Below are 6,110 nucleotides of genomic sequence, written 5' to 3' on the forward strand. Positions count from 1 at the left end.
TATTACGTGAGTAGAACATTGGGGGACGCGGAGACCCGTTACCCCCATCTGGAAAAGTTGGCGTTGGCACTAGTAAGCGCGTCCAGAAAGCTTAAACCTTACTTTCAAAGCCATCCCATATGTGTAGTAACTACTTATCCTTTGAAAAACATCATGCATAAACCCGAGTTGTCGGGTAGGCTAACGAAGTGGGCTGTAGAGGTCAGCGGCTACGACCTCGAATACATACCCCGAACGGCCATCAAATCCCAAATCTTGGCCGATTTTGTAGCAGACTTCGCCCCAGCCATGACCCCCGAGGTCGAAAAAGAATTCCTGCTGACCTCGGGAAAGGCCACGGGCATTTGGTCTCTGTAAACGGACGGGGCCTCGAACCTTAGAGGTTCCGGGCTTGGTATTGTAATTAGGGCCCCGGCCGGTGATGTCATCCGACAGTCCATCAAAACTACCAAGCTAACTAACAATGAAGCCGAGTATGAGGCTACGATTGCAGGTTTAGAATTGGCCCGGAGTATGGGGGCAGAAACTATCGGGGCAAAGTGCGACTCGCTCTTGGTCGCAAACCAGGTGAATGGCACGTTTGAAGTCAAGGTTGAACGGATGTAGAGGTACCTCGAGAAAACCCGAGTGATACATCACCGATTTAAAAAATGGACCCTGCAGCATATACCGAGAGAACAGAACTGCGAGGCCGATGCATTGGCAAATCTGGGATCTGCGGTCGAAGGGGTCGAAATCAGCCCCGGAGAAACGGTGCTACTGACAAAAACGGCCATAGAAAGCGGACACGCTGAAATATACTCGACAGGTCTGACTTGGGATTGGCGCAACAAATACATTGACTACTTGCGCGATGATAAGCTCCCAAGCGACCCGAAGGAGTCGCGTTCGTTACGAGCAAAGGCAGCCCGCTTTTGCTTAGTGGACGGCCAATTATACCGACGCTCTTTCCACGGACCCTTGGCTAAATGTTTGGGCCCTGGGGAAACGGAGTATGTGATGAGGGAAGTACATGAAGGAACCTGTGGCAATCACTCTGGTGCGGAAGCTCTGGTCCGAAAGCTTGTCAGAGCCGGATATTATTGGAATCAGATGGATGAAGATACGAGAAACTTTGTCCGAAGGTGTGACGGGTGTCAGAGACATGCCCCGATGGTTCACCGGCCCGGGGAGTCGCTGCATTCGGTGGTCTCACCATGGCCGTTCATGAAATGGGGAATGGACATCGTGGGTCCGTTACCCCGGGCACCAGGTAAAGCACGCTTTATCTTATTTATGACTGACTATTTTTCTAAATGGGTCGAAGCGCAGGCCTTTGAAAAAATCAGAGAAAAGGAGGTTATCGACTTCATTTGGGATCACATCGTCTGCCGGTTTGGCATTCCAGCCGAAATAACTTGTGATAACGGTCCTCAGTTCGTGGGTAGCAAGGTCAACAGTTTTCTCGAGGGGTTGAAGATCAAGAAGATTGTGTCGACCCCATATCACCCGTGTGCAAACGGACAAGCGGAATCCACTAACAAAACAATAATCCAAAGCCTAAGGAAGCGGCTGGAAGCATCGAAGCACCATTGGAGAGAAGTATTGCCCGAGGTATTATGGGCGTACCGAACCACGGCCAAGTCCAGCACGGGCGAGACCCCTTTCTCGTTGGTATACGGGGCCGAAGCCCTTATCCCCGTCGAGGTTGGCGAGCCGACTCTCCGTTTCAGGTATGCAACCGAGGAGTTAAACGGGGAGGCCATGGCCGTAAGACTCGACTTGGCAGATGAGATGCGCGAAAGAACATTGGTCCGAATTGCGGCCCAAAAGCAGAGAATGGAAAGGTACTACAATCGGAGAGCCAACTTTTGGCATTTCCGAGTTGGGGACTTGGTACTTCGAAAAGTCACTTTGCACACAAAGAACCCAAACGAGGGAAAACTGGGACCAAACTGGGAAGGACCGTACAAGGTGACCGGTGTAACGGGCAAAGGATCATACCAGCTGGAGTCCATGGATGGGCAATGCCTACGCAACAACTGGAACATAGCCCATCTGAAAAGATATTACTGCTAAGGTATGATCCTCTCATATATCTTCTATTAACCGTGTTGTCTTTTTGCAGGAAATCAAGCACGGCACAAAAATAGGATTTTAGGACTGAAAGCGCGTGTTGCACTCTTTTTCTTAGTGCGGTTTTGTCCCAAAATGGGTTTTCCGCCGAGGTTTTTAGTGAGGCAACAAGTACAACGTGCTACGCAACGAAGATAAAGGGCCAGAACTCGGACACCCGAGGTTGCATCTTCCGAGTGGGGGCTTGGTAACACTCACCCGACCCCGAAGATCGGACAAGTGTTAGGGGGGCACAGTACCCACATCGAAGCATGTCACGCTAAAGAGAAACAAGGAAAGAAGCTCATCATTTGCCACGGCAAAAACAAAGGCCGGCCATCGGCCACCGCCTTCAATGTAAGGACCAAACGATCATAATGAATCGTGTCCCATTCAGCATTTGCCACGGCAAAAACAAAGGCCGGCCACCGGCCACCGCCTTCGATGTAAGGACCAAACGATCATAATGAATCGTGTCCCATTCAGCATTTGCCATGGCAAAAACAAAGGCCGGCCACCGGCCACCGCCTTCGATGTAAGGACCAAACGATCATAATGAATCGTGTCCCATTTCTTGTATCTTGCTACGGCAAAGATACAAGAAACGAAAAATTCGCATATATGTACAAACACTTGCAATACAGAAACCATTACAATGACCAATATTTTGGCAGTGTTCAATTAATACGCCCTACACCGGATATTATGGCCGAAAATTGGGCAAATGAGGTCATCTCAAATCGGCCACAAAAAAGCCGGTCCTAGAGAAGTCCCCATCATGGGCACAGAAAAATACGAGGTCGCAAAACATTTGGTAAATCCCACGGGCAGAATTAATCAATGACCACGGATCATCTTGTCCGAAAATCGGACCAATAGTTCAAGGCAAAATAAAAACAAGCACTCAAACGAAGACACAAGAGAAGTGCAACTTTCATATACGCAAAGGATACTTTTATAAAGAGTACATTTACATCAAAAATTAAAGGCTGGCAAAGACAAAAAACAGAAGCCAAGTAAAAATTCTATGCTACTCAGCATGGCTAGAGCCAGAATAATCGGACTCGGTTCGTTCGGAATCGTCCAAGTCGGACCCGAGGGCATGGTTGGCCTCCTCCTCCATCTCTTTGGCCTGGTCTATCAGGGCAGGAAGATCGGAGAATCCGCGATCGGCCTCTTCGAGGGTGAGCCGCCGAGACTTCCACTTCTCATACTCGGCAATAATGGCAGTATGGGCCTCGGCCGTCTCCACGCCTTGCCAGGCTTCTTCCAAATCGGCCTCAACCTTAGCCAACTTAGTCTCCAGCTCGGCCCGGCCTGCCACAGCAATAGTCCTCATATGGACAACAACTTCTAGCTCGGCCTTAATAACGTTGTTGGCACTCACCGCCTCCTCCAGCTAGGCTTTTAAGCCCTCACTTATCCGAGACCGCTCCTCGGCTTTCTCTTCGAAAACTTTCATGCGTTCTTCATACAGAGCTGTATCAGATTCCAGTTGCCGGTTCCTCTCGGCTAAGCTAGTCGCATTGGCTTTCACCAAATCAAATTCCCCCCGGAGTTGAGAGACGATGGTCTCCAGCTCGTCCAGCCTTGACGAAAACTGAGCTTTGTCTCGGCTGAGGCAAATCTTCTCAGCCTCGAGGCTTCGGTTATAATCAGTCATGGCGGCCAACTCATTTTTCAAACGACGACTTTCGTTCTTGGCCGCATCAAGCTCGGGACGAAGGTGGGCGAGAACGGCGGCCCGGCTCAACTCTTCCTCTTTCTCTCGGAGGAGATGCTTGTATTTCTCCGTTTCTCGGCCTTGGGCATCTAGTTGGCCTCGGAGATCATCCATCTCATGTTGGGCACAGATGAAGGCTTCGTTCACCAGTACTACACTCTGCAAGGCAAGCAAACACAAGGAATCAAAACCAAAATGAGCATAAAGTCTGTTGATATACAAAGATGGCTGTGAGTCTTACCCGGTTGCCCGCGTGCATGCCTTCGTTCATGAGGCATTGCCAGGTGACCCCGGTCATTTTGCGCTTATCCGAGTCGGAGACAAGAGGACGCAAATAACTTGCCACTCCTACCGGACGTGATAGAAAGCCGCAATCCTCGGGGACGGTGATTACGGCGGATCTGGTCCTTCTCGGCTCTACGCTCGGGGCTGGGAAGACGGTCACCAGGTTATCTCTAGAGCCAGATTCTGACTGTCGGTTGGCCGACCTCGTAACCCGAGGAATTGGAAGATGGCCGAAACTCGCAGCTTCACCGGTAGCCGGAGGAGTGGCTGAAAACATATCTTCGAAGTCTACAACCCTCGGGGCAGGGGTAGACGAACTCGGTGTAGACTCAATGTTCCCGGTAAGGACCGGGGGCTCGGAAGTAGAAACCGGCTTGTGGCCGGGCGATGGACGAGCCTGAGTGGGGGCTTCGGTCTCCGGAGCTGGAACAGTCCCTTGATCGGTTGCAGTGACAGCCGTTTCCCCGGCTCCTTTTTCCCTCTGCAGGGGAGTATCTTCCGAAGAAGTTTCACCTGAAATGTCGACAAAGTCAACCGACCGAAGAGGAGCCGGGGAAAGGATTTCTTCCGCACCTGAAGGGAGAACGGGAATTAAGATACCTTCGTTCATAGAAGGCAAGGGCGGTTCGGAGGCAGTCTCCTCGGGTACTGGGGCCGTTAACGGTGCCGGGTCGACCCTCCGAACAATGATGTCGGGCTCCATTTCCTCTCTCGGTGGCCGGGCAACACTTCTTGCTTTCTTTCGTTTGGACGGTTGACCCTTTTCGGAGGGTCGTTTCCTTTTGGCGGCTTCGGCGAGAACGCGGGCGGAACCCGCCGTGTCGAACGCGGACGCCGGTGTAGGGGAAGCGGCCCCCGACTCCGATCTAGATGCCACCGAGCCCTTCGGCAAGCCTGAACGACAAAAACGTAGGCAGGTTAAGAAAATTGACGGCCTCGAATGGCTAAAGATGCAACGAGACCAAAGAAAAGTCAAATGTTACCATGATTTTGAGCGGTCCATCGACCGCGTGATAAGTGGGCCCAAGTCCGGTCCTCATAGGGAAGCTGGTTGAGGAGCGCCGTGACCCACTCACTCAGATCTCGAATAACCGGGGGAACAAACCCATGTGCTGCAAAATAACGAAAGGGCGGTGAGAAAACAATACCGTAAGCGACTGAACATATGGTGACGATTGCTCAAAGGGTCGAACTTACGTTTGTCGTTCCATTTCTCCGGAAAATATTGATGGGAGGCCGGGATTATATCCTCGGTTTTCACCCGGACGTAGCGTTCTAACCATCCCCTGTCCCGGTCATCGTCCATCTTCGAGAAGAACGGATTCCGGCTGCGCTTGGCTAGTTTTATGACACCACCCCGGAATATTCTCGGGGAATACAGGCGTATTAGGTGTCCCAATGAGAATTCCTTCTCAGCTCTGTTGGCCAGCAACCGGAGGCAGGCAACGACCCTCCAAACAATTGGGCCGATTTGAGCCAAAGTGACGCCATAGGTCCGGCACATATCCAGTATGACCGGATCAACCGGGGGGTCGAGCTTAAGGGTGAAGGGGTAAGTGTATACGTACAAAAACCCTTCCCGGTGGTCGGTTATGGATTCATCTGGCCCGGGTGCAAAAACCCTTACCGGGCGTGCGTCCCACCCACAGTCTGCCTGGACTGTGTCGAGCTTGTCCTCGGTTATGGAGGAAGGATATCGCCTCACGTCGTATCCCCGGTCTGAAACGTCGGAGGGCTTCTCTGCCTCCAGGTCTTTATTGAAGTTAACCTTGGCCGGTATAATATCCGAGGCCGTAGTTTCGGGGTTACTCTTTTGTTTGGTCGGGGACACGGCCTCGGCCCTCGGGGATGAGATTGAAGGAACTTCGGTAGAAGTGGTTTCAGACATGTTGAAGGAATGGAGGGAAAGGAATTTTTGGGAAATGGCGTAAAGGAAACGAAGGAAATGACGTAAAGGAAACGAAGGAAATGACGATTTGAAGAAGCAAAGAGCAGTTAACAAGAATGG

This window comes from Lycium barbarum, chromosome 9 (genome assembly GCF_019175385.1).
Source record: "Lycium barbarum isolate Lr01 chromosome 9, ASM1917538v2, whole genome shotgun sequence".
Classification (NCBI taxonomy): Eukaryota; Viridiplantae; Streptophyta; class Magnoliopsida; order Solanales; family Solanaceae; genus Lycium; species Lycium barbarum.